We start from the raw sequence: 11,905 nt of genomic DNA, 5'->3' as shown, positions 1-11,905 counted from the left end.
ACGGCGCCAAAAACTTGGTAGACGAAATTGTGATCACATATTCTTTGATTTGATTCATTGTAATTGGATTTTAGAAATTGGCACTGAGTGAAAGCACAACTCCGTTCAACTAACCAGCAAGTGTACTGGGTCGTCCAAGTAATAACCTTACGTGAGTAAGGGTCGAATCCACAGAGATTGTTGGTATGAAGCAAGCTATGGTCACCTTGCAAATCTCAGTTAGGCAGATTAAAATAGTTTATGGGTTTAAATAAAATAGAAAGAAGTTAATAAAAAGGGATAGAAATACTTATGCAGATTCATTGGTAGAGGTATCTTTTAAGTATATACAGCTGCTGCATGGCTCAAGCACGCCTGCTCTCCTACTGCTTCTACTCAATCCTTCTTACTCCTTTCCATGGCAAGCTTTGTATAGGGGTTCACTATCAACTGTGGCTACTTTCATTCCTCACGGGGAAATAACCTGTGCGGCTGTCACTCGCACAGCTAACCAGTCTGGAGGCATCACCCATGGCTGATAGCTACATCCCATCCTCGCAGTGAAAGCTACGCACGCACTCTGTCACAGCACGGCCAATCACCGGTTGGTTCCCGCTCCTACTGGAATAGAATCCCTCTTTTGCGTTTGTCACTAACGCCCAGCAGGTTAAAGTTTGAAGCACGTCACGGTCATTCATGAACGGAATCCTACTCGGAATACCACAGACAAGGTGAGACTTTCCGGATTCCCAGGATCCTACTCGGAACACCACAGACAAGGTTGGACTTTCCGGATCCAGATGAATGCCGCCATCTATCTAGCTTATACCACGAAGATTCTGTTGGGGAATCTAAGAGATACACATTCAAGCCTTGTGTTGCATGTAGAACGGAAGTGGTTGTCAATCACGCGCGCTCATGAGTGAGAATGATGATGAGAGTTATTAGCTCATCACATTCATCCTGTTCTTGAGTACGAATGAATATCTTGGAATAAGAATAAGATAGAGAATTGAATAAAAGAAAATAGAACTTCATTAATCTTTGAGGTACAGCAGAGCTCCACACCCTTAATCTATGGTGTGCAGAAACTCCACCGTTGAAAATACATAAGTAAAAGAAGGTTCAGGCATGGCCGAATGGCCAGCCCCCTAAACGTGATCAATGATCTCCTAAGATGAAGAATAAAACAAAACTGAGATCAAAAGATGATTGATACATTAGTAAATCATCCTATTTATAATAAACTAGCTCCTAGGGTTTACATGAGTAAGTAATTGATGCATAAATCCACTTCTGGGGCCCACTTGGTGTATGCTTGGGCTGAGCTTGATCTATCCACGAGCTGAGGCTTCTCTTGGAGTTGAATTTCGAGTTGTGATGTGCTTTGGGCGTTCAACTCCGGATTATGACGTTTTTCTGGCGTTTAACTCCAGAAAGGAGCGTGTACTTGGCGTTCAACGCCAGTTTGCGTCGTCATTCTTCGAATAAAGTATGGACTATTATATATTGCTGGAAAGCCCTGGATGTCTACTTTCCAACGCCGTTGAGAGCGCGCCAATTGGAGTTCTGTAGCTCCAGAAAATCCATTTCGAGTGCAGGGAGGTCAGAATCCAACAGCATCAGCAGTCCTTTTGTCAGCCTTTTTCAGAGTTTTGCTCAAATCCCTCAATTTCAGTCAGAATTTACCTGAAATCACAGAAAAACACACAAACTCATAGTAAAGTCCAGAAATGTGAATTTAACATAAAAACTAATGAAAACATCCCTAAAAGTAGCTCAAACTTACTAAAAACTATATAAAAACAATGCCAAAAAGCGTATAAATTATCCGCTCATCAATAATACTTAGTCTTAATTCCAGTTCCAGTCTTTGAAAACAAACACTACCTTAGGGTACAAATTAGCTAAATCCTTATTTTATTTAGACTAAAGTGATACTTAGATTATTGAAGTTTTTGATTTGAGAATAATTAGTTTTTGAAAAGAATAAAATTCTAATTTAGTCCTCCACGATAGCAAACGATAGACACAATATGTCCCTCTATTAATTTATCATGTAAAACTTAACAGTGATACTTATATGTACAGTTAACTACTGTGGCGTATCTATTTATGAAAGATTGTTATGTAGATAACAATTTTTAGAGTGAAACTTCACCTATTTTAATAGGATTCATACTAAAGGGAGCTGTTGATAAATGTTATAGAAAATTCATGAAAAGATAATAAATGCTTCATTATCCAAAACTATATCATTTTCATACTCATGTGACAGCAACGGGACACACATCACTATAGATAACGAAATACATGGACAATTTCGTTTTATTTTGCACTATTTATTGACGAAAGGACATACATGTCCACTGTTTACTATCATAAAAGACCTAACACTACAAAAGAAAAATGTCTATGGTCACAGTGAAAAACTATAACTATAGCGAGTGAAAAGGGTGACCATAGGTCTATGGTCACGGTTATTTCACCGTGGCCTATTCTGCCGTGGCCATAGACCTATGGTCACGATTTTTTTTATCTATGATCACGGTTTCTATAGTCACGCTTGCAGTGATCAAATTCTGATACTTCAGGCCACGTTTTTTTACTGTGACCATAGGTTACTCTATGGTCACGCGTAAAAACCGTGACCATAGCTTACTCTATGGTCATCCCTTTATTAAAACCGAGACCATAGCCTAATATATAGTCATGGTTTTAGCGTGACCATAGCTTACTCTATGGTCACCCTTATTTTATAGCGTGACCATATATAGCCTAATTTATGGTCATGATTTTAGTGTGACGATAGGTATCTATGTTCACCTTACTTTAAAACAGTGACCATAACTTAATCTATAGTCACCTTTTTGTGAAAACTGTGACCATAGCCTTATCTATGGTCACGGTTTTTTCCGTGACAATAGTCATGGTAATCAGTGGGTAAGAGAAGGGGGTTGAATCTTAGCTTCCTTTCTCGCAAAGTATTACTTTTACTTTTTCAACAAACTTTAGGAGACATTTTCACTTTTGTCTCGCAACAAGTTGAGATACATTTTTAGTTTTGTCTCGTAACAAGTTGAGAGACATTTTTCATTTTGTCTCTTGAGAACAAGAAACAGAAAAGAAGCAGAGAAGAAGAATTGACACCAGATATATCCTGGTTCAGCACTAGGTGCAATGTAGCCTACATCCAGTTTCCATCATAATAATGATGAAATTTTACTATCTTTTTCAAGATTACAAACACCAATTCTTCCATAAGGATCTACCCAATTCTATCTGGGACAAATCCAGATTCTAACCCCAATCTGAATTTGACTTGGACTCAAACCAAGCTTTCAACAGCAAAGTGCTAACCCAACTTGTAAGAAAATCCTCACAGGATCATGACACACCATGTTTGCCTTTTTACCACGAGACTCAGACAGACAAAACTAAGGAAAAGAAACTAAATGAACTTCATTGAAGGAGAAGAACTCAGACAACTTTAGGGTAGCTATGAGAACTCTGTGCTTTTTCACTTTTTCTTCTTACCTCAACCCTTGGCCGTTCACCCTTAATATAGAAGGGTGAAGCTTCCAAAGTTGAAATCAGTTGCACCCTCACAGCATCTTTCTTCTCCAACATTAGAGTAGCGACGGCTTAAACAGAGGAGAGAGAGAAACCGAATCTGTTTGCATGCACCTCTCTTATCCTTTTTCATCCATCTTCTTCAATCTTGGCCGTTGATCTTGACTTTGGCCCCAAGAATTAATTCTGAGTGTTGATGTGGTTCTGACCCAAGATGGCTTCAAGCTTTCCATTTTTGCTTCTTCCAGCTTGAGACTCTAAGGCTTTCCTCTTCTCTGTAGCACAAAAGAGGAAATAAACTTTTTGCCATACCTTTACCAAGATAGATTTACTTTATGAACCGAAGCCTTTTTTCTTTTCTTGGAAAAAATCTTTAGTCTCGTTTCACATACCTTCCTTCTGTGAAAAAAATCTTTCTTAGCCTTTCTTCATAGGCTTTTCTCTGTAGCTTCCATTTTTCTTCTTTCTTCTTCTTTGGGTGATGTGATTTGACTGAAGCAAGAGAGATGAGAGAGAAGAGAGAAAGCTTTCAGTGGAATCTTTTAATGAAATTAAACTCAATTGAATTTCAAATCCCAGTACCCAAGAAATGAAGTAACGTGTGAGACTTTTGGTTACTTGAAGTGATTGCTTTGTGATCACCGTATGGGCTCCTTCAAGATTTTGGGCCAATTTGATTTTCTTTCTTTTAATATTCAGCCACTATTTTTGAATTAATATGGTACAGGGCTAAATTTATTCTTTGATCAAATTGGGCTTGTTGTAGCTTTGGCCCATTAAGTTGCTTTCCTGCACACTTAATCAAATTTATCAAACAAATAATTGAAAACAATTAAATACTTAATAATACCTTTAATAATGTTTGCTCATCATATTAATTTAACATAAGTTTTCCAAACTCAACAATCTCTCCCTTGATGACAAACATTATTAAACTGAATTGAAGGAGTTAGGGTAGAGAACTTTCCTTTGAAGATTTGCAAGTTTCTCCCCCTTTCTTTTGTTTACTGTGCTCCCCCTTAATGTGTGCCTGATTAACAAAATTTTTTAGAGAGCAAAAACTGTGCACAGGCTCCAAAGGGTTCCTAAAGGGTAAAAATTTTGAGAATTTGGAACCTTTAAAACTGATCCTTATTTACACAAGAGAGTACTTATCAAACACCTAAGAATAAAACAGAGCACTGTAACACAGTATTAAAATAGGGCAGCCAATCCATGAAACAAAACAGTTTTAATTTAATATCTTTTTTTGTTTTTCTCTCTTTTTTGTTTTTCTCCCCCTTTTGTCATCAAAAAGGGACACCTGCAAGCACAAGAGATCAAATTGTGCAGTTTATAATAAATCATGCATAACAAAATAGTACCAACATTTAGTTGATTACAGTCATCCAAAGAAAGTGTAAGTCAAATAATAGTAGTCCAACAAACTCAAATTCAAAGAGAGCAAAATAAAGAAGCAGTTTTCAACAGCAGTAATAGGGAGCAAACTTAGGCATCAAAAGTTTCTTCATCACTTTCCAGAAGATCCTCCTCTTTCTCGGAATGAGCCATGTCCTCATCAACTGAATCCAGATATTTTATGAGCAAACTCACCCTTTCATGGGATTTTAGCCAAGCCTTCTCATTTTGCAAAGCAAGTTTTCTAACTTCTTTGCTAGATTTCACCATTTGCTTGGACATGGTTACAAATTCCAAAAATTTCTCTTTGACCATCCCAGAGAAAAGATATTTGTAAGAATCAGAGGTTCCAATAGCAGAGAGAAGGCTTTCATCTTCACTTTCAGATAAAACTGAGGCCTTAGAGCCTTTAACCTTTTTACCTCTAGCATTTTATGGTACCCCACCACCTTTGATAGTAGATAACCGATTCTCAACAAGCTCATACTTACATCAACATTGAAATGCTCAAACACACAAGTCAAAAAATCACCATAGGAAAAGTTACTCTTTTTATCACTTTTTACGCAATCCCACATATATCGAATCATCAGATAAGCAAAAGAGATTGGAATAGAGTTCAGGATGGCATAAAGTACTAGGGTGTCATAGACAGTCACCCTCTAATAAGATCCATTATGTGGCATGATAATGTGAGTAATAATACGGTTTAATAGAGCCCTAACAGGTCCAAGGACTTTGTGTGTGAGAGTGGTTCTGTCCATTGAGAAAAAGTTTTCACCGACACGAGCTAGGGCATCTTGATGGGTGATACCAACATAATTGTCCCACTTTTCAGACATGAATGCCCTGACCCCATTGTCCTCATAACCCAGGGAAGCACTAATTGTTTCATTGCTCAAGGTGAAGTGAGTGTTTTTGACACACGAATGAAGTTCACCTTCATGAAAAATCAGGTTGGCATAGAATTCATGCACCAAGTTTGGATAAACCGGTTTTCTAATTTTAAAAATGGGGTCCATTTCAATCATGAAAATTGGATTGAAAATCAATTCTTTTATCAGAAAGGGCTTCAAGATCAACAACAAATGAAGCACACAGATGCTGGTTTGCCAAAACTTGAGTATGAAACTCATAGGCTACACAAGATATAAAGCGATAGGGATAATAATGAGAGTGAAATTTACCATATTTGTTTTTAAAGTCCAATGAGTCGAGGTTGGGGGGCTCTCGGGTATTCTGAACAACAGAATGCCTAGTTCCTCGAGAAGGACATTGAGAAGGAGCAGAACGTCTAAATGGATGTGGAGTAGAGCGAGGAGATGGTGAAGAACGTTGTGGAAGAGGAGATGGAGGATCGTCCTCTTCATGCATGGGCTTTTTACCTTTGGTTTCTTTCCCTTGGGAGGAAGCCGCTTCCTTGCATGCAGATGAACCCTTTTGGTGAATGACCTTTCGAGCCATTGATTTAGAAGAATGGGATGAACGAGAAGAAGAAGAGTGTGAATGGATATGAATGTGAGTGTGTGACTGAGGTTGTTTGGACATAGGAGAATTTTTGGAGGGAACTTGTGTTCGGGTACTCCTTTTTGTGGGTAACTTCTTTCTCATATTTAAAGAAACTGAATAGTGGAAGGGAAGGTAGAAAATGGCGAAGAGAGAGAATGGTGGAGAGAGATTAGGAATGAATGACCGCCATTAATGCATAGTAGAAACTTCCTCTTTTAAAAACAAAAGCAATTAATTGAAACAATTTTCAAAACAAATTTATTTAAAATTTAAAAGCATGGTAATCGAAAAGACTAGGCAAGAGGAAAGGTGAAAGGATATAACTGACATGGCTAGGAATAGAAAGAAGTGATTGCTCATTGAGATTTTTAAAAATAAAATAAAATGAAATTTTAAAACAAAACATTTTTTTTATTTAAATTAATGAGCCCATGTCATATGAATGGGTTTTGTCTTACTTAGGCCCAAAAGGTGGTGAGTGCAAGCTTTGGCCTATTTTTTCAATATTTTATTCAGAATTTTTTGGGATTTATACAAGCCTTCCTTTAAAATGTCTCCCTATTTCCTACGAGACAAAAACACACAGATACCAGAAAATTATCATTTATTCAGCAGAATTGAAATCCCTCATTCCCAGATTAGTTCTTAACATACAAAATCTATCTTCACATAGTGGTTTTGTGAAGATATCAGCCATTTACTTTTCAGATTTTACAAATTGAATATCAATAGTACCCTTTTACACATGTTCTCTAATAAAATGATATCTAACTTCAATGTGCTTAGTTCTAGAGTGCAACACAGGATTGTTTGAAATGTTTATTGCACTCATATTGTCACAAAACAAGGGAATACTATCAATTTTCAGTTTGTAATCCTCTAATTGAGTTTGTAACCAAATTAATTGTGAGCAACAAGCAGATGTGGAGATGTATTCGACTTCAGCAGTGGATAAAGTAACAGTGGCTTATTTTTTGCTTGACCACATGTTTAGAGAATTTCCAAGAAAGCAATACATTTCCGAAGTGCTTCTTCTATCTACTCGATCAGCCGCATAATCTGCATCACAATACCCTACTACATAAAACTCATTAGATTTGGGATACCATAAGCCAAGATCACATGTGCCTTTTATATATCTAATGATTCTTTTAACGGTCGAAAGATGTGATTTTTTTGCGTGAGATTGAAATCGAAAATATACACCCACACTTTGAACAATGTCCGGCCTAGAGGATGAAAGATACATGAGAGATTCTATCATCCCTCTATACCTTGTTTCATCAACATCTTTGCCATTTTCATCCTTGTCAAGTTTAGTGTTTGGATGCATGGGAGTTCCCATTGGTTTGGAATTTTCTAAACCAAATTTCTTGATTAATTCTTTGGCATATTTTCCATGGTAAATAAAGATGCCACTAGGAGTTTGTTTGATTTGAAGTCCAAGAAAGAAAGTTAATTCTCCCATCAAACTCATCTCAAACTCACGATTCATTAATTTTCCAAACTCTTCAGACAAGGATTCATTTGCCGATCCAAATAATACAATATCATCTACATAAACTTGAACAAGTAAAATGTCATCATTAGATTCTTTTATAAATAGAGTGGTATCGATAGTAACCCTTTGAAATTCATTTTCTAATAAGAAGGCACTAAGGCTTTCATACTAAGCTCTTGGAGCTTGCCTAAGGCCATAAAGGGCCTTTGAAAGTTTAAAAACATGATTTTGAAAATCGTTGTTTTCAAAACCGGGGGGTTGGACTACAAATACTTTTTTATAAATGAAACTATTTAAAAAGGTACATTTAACATCCATTTGGAACATTTTAATGCCTTTATGGGCAGCATAGGCAAAAAGCAACCAAATTGCTTCCATTCTTGCTACCGGAGCAAATGACTCATCAAAGTCAATGCATTCCTCTTGATCATAACCTTGGGCTACTAATCTAGCCTTGTTACGCACAACACTGCCATCCTCACCTAATTTATTTTTAAAAATTCACTTAGTACCGATTACCTTTTTACCATTAGTGTACGGTACAAGTGTCCAAACCTCATTTTTCTCAAATTGGGTCAGCTCATCTTCCTTGGCTTTTACCCATGAGGAGTCTTCTAGAGCTTGCTTCACATTGAGAGTTTCCAATTGGGATAAGAGGGCAATATTGCTTGCATCCGCTTGCTTCTTGTTTGAAGATCTTGTGGTTATGCCTTGTGAAGGATCATCAATGATGAATTCATGAGGGTAATCCTTCAAAAACTTCCATTCACATGGCTTTTGAGTAGAGGTTTTGCCTTGACAAGTTTTAGATGAGTTCTCTGTTCTGGATTCTCTGGCTTAGTTAGGAGACAAAATGGAAATATCTCCTCCATTCTGAGGAAAAGTTTCTGGATTGACAATTTCAATAGCTGGGACAGTTTTGGAGTTCGTTTGATCTTAAGGGCTTGCTTCAGCTTCACTTCCTGCATCATTATCTAAAATAAGCACTGGGTATAGAGTTAGCATCTCAAAAGACACATGTATGGACTATTCAATATTTCTATGTTCTTTAAGGTAAATTCTAAATGCTTTGATAGTGGTTGAGTACCCTACAAACATTCCTTCATATGATTTTGAATCAAATTTACCAAGATTTTTTTGTTGTTAAGTACAAAACATTTGCATCCAAAGACATGAAAGTACTTGACATTAGGGGGAGTTCCTTTCCAAAGCTCATATGGGGTTTTCTTCAAGCCTTTTCTAATGATGGTTCTATTTAGGATATAACAAGCTATATTTACAGCTTCGACCCACAAAAATTTTGGGACATCATTTTCACAAAGCATTGCCCTAGTCATTTCTTGAAGGCTTCTATTCCTTCTTTCAACAACCCCATTTTGTTGAGGTGTTCTAGGATATGAAAAATTATGTGCTATTCTAACATCATCACAAAAGCTTTCAAAATCTTGATTTTCAAATTCTTTTCAATGATAACTTCTTATGTGAGCAATTTTTAAATCCTTTTCATTTTGAATCTTTTTACAAAGAGAAGAAAAGGCATAAAAAACATCATTTTTATGAGCCAAGAAAAGAATCCAACCATATCTTGAATAGTCATCAACCACTACAAAACCATAGTATTTACCTCCTAAACTTTGAGTTCTAGTGAGAACGAAAAGATCAATATGCAACAACTTTAATGTGATTTTAGTAGAAATTCCATCTTTGGATTTAAAAGAAGATTTTACTTGTTTGCCTAGTTGACAAGTTTCACAAGTAATATCTTTGTCAAATTTAATTTTTGAAATTTCTCTAACCAAATTTTTCTTAACAAGTTTAGAAATTTAGTACATGCTTGTATGTCCCAATTTCTTATGCTAAAGCCATTTTTCAGATTCAATAGAGGTAAAACATGTTATTTTTTTATCTTTTAAATCCTCTAGAGTAAGTCCATACACATTGTTGTACCTTTTTGCTTCAAACAAAACATCACTAGATTTCTCACAAACAACTAAGCAATCCAATTTTCTAAATATAACCAAATATCCAATATCATATAATTGGCTAATGCTTAGAAGATTATGTTTCAATCTATCAACAAGTAAAACATCATTTATGAAAGAAGAAAAGTTCTTACCAACCTTACCTATGGCCACTATTTTTCCTTTACCATTATCACTGAAAGTTATAAAGCCTCCATCATACTCATCAAGCTTGATGAAGAATGTAGACTTTCTGGTCATATGCTTAGAGCATTCACTATCCATATATCACATGTTGTTTTTTCTCTTGGATGCTAGGCAAACCTACAAAAAATACTCAAGTGAACTTAGGTATCCAAATCTTTTTGGATTCTTTAATGTTAAACTATCTTCTTTGTCCAAGACCATTGTAGTTGCCTACTACCTTGTACACTTTGTCTCCAATCATTCTTTCACTCATGAAACATTGAATTGGAAAATGCCCATTCCGATTGCATAGTCTACAAAATCTTTTAGGTTGCTGATTTTTGAAACTTGTTTGGTTTTGAAATCGTATGTCATCCGAGGTGGAAGCCATACTAGAAAAAGGGAATTTTTCAGTAAACTTGTCAGATTTCTTGTGAAAACCCAAACCAGCTTTATCATAGAGAGGTTTTTGACTAGCCAAAAGTTGATTCAAATTTTCAAAACTTTGAGCAAAGTTAGCTAGGTCCACTTTTAGGCTTTTCACCTCTTTATGCAACCTTTCATTTTCCTCAAAATAATTTAGATATGCAATCACAGAATTTTGGTTCTCACAGCCCTTAATTTCAGCCTTTAACCGCTTGTTTTCTTCAACAAGATCAACAGCGATTTTGGCTTCCCTTAATTTATCTTTTAGAAAACCATTTTCTGCCTTTAGAATGGTATTTTGAGATTCAAACATTTCATCAACTGTTTTCCCTTCCTTCATTGAGAATATTTTATATTCTCTGTTTAAAATGTCTATTCTGGTTCTTTTGACTTGGGTTGTGCCTTCATGAGTAACTTGAAACTTGTCCCATATTTCCTTTGCAGTTGTGCATCTTGATACCCGTTGGTATTTCTCAAAGCTAACAACACAATTAAGCCAGTTGACTGCTTTGGCGTTGAGCTCTATTTTCTTCCTATCATCATCATTTGAATCTGTCTCAGCCTTGGGAACAACCATACCATCAACTCTTGTTGTGGTTGGGACTTGTGGGCCTTCCAAAAGTATCTTCTAAAGTCTGTAATCTATAGACTGAACAAAAATCTTCATTCTTTTCTTCCAGTAACTATAGTTCTTTCCATTGAAGAATGGAGGTCTATTGCTTGATTGCCGTTCTATTAGAGTGTAGGCTACCATATTAGAACCACTGTTGTTCTCCATCATGATCTTTTCTCCAAGTTGCAAAGCTTGATCTCTTTGAGACCAAGCTCTGATACCAATTGACGGTAATTAGTGGCTAAGAGAAGGAGGTTGAATCTTAGCTTCTTTTTTGCAGAGTATTACTTTTACTTTAATTTCCACAAACTTCAGGAGATATTTTCACTTTTGTCTTGCAACAAGTTGAGAGACATTTTTAGTTTTGTCTCGTAACAAGTTGAGAGATATTTTTCATTTTGTCTCTTGAGAACCAGAAATAGAAAAAAAGCAAAGAAGAAGAATTGATACCAGATATATTTTGGTTCAGCTACTAGGTACAATGTAGCTTACATCCAGTCTCCATCATAACAGTGATATAATTTTACTATCTTTTTCAAGATTACAAACACCAATTCTTTCCTAGGATCTACCCAATCCTACCAGGGACAAATCTAAATTTTAACCCCAATCTGAACTTCACTTGGACTCAAACTAAGCCTTCAACAACAAAGTGATAACCTAACTTCTAAGGAAATCCCAATAGGATCATGACACACAATAGAAAGATGTACAAAGAAACTCTGAGACATTTATGACTTTTTCTTTAATTTTGTTCAC

This window comes from Arachis stenosperma, chromosome 4, assembly GCF_014773155.1.
Source record: "Arachis stenosperma cultivar V10309 chromosome 4, arast.V10309.gnm1.PFL2, whole genome shotgun sequence".
Taxonomy (NCBI): Eukaryota; Viridiplantae; Streptophyta; class Magnoliopsida; order Fabales; family Fabaceae; genus Arachis; species Arachis stenosperma.
The sequence above is the reverse complement of the archived record's forward strand: the minus strand, read 5'-3'. Positions refer to the sequence as shown.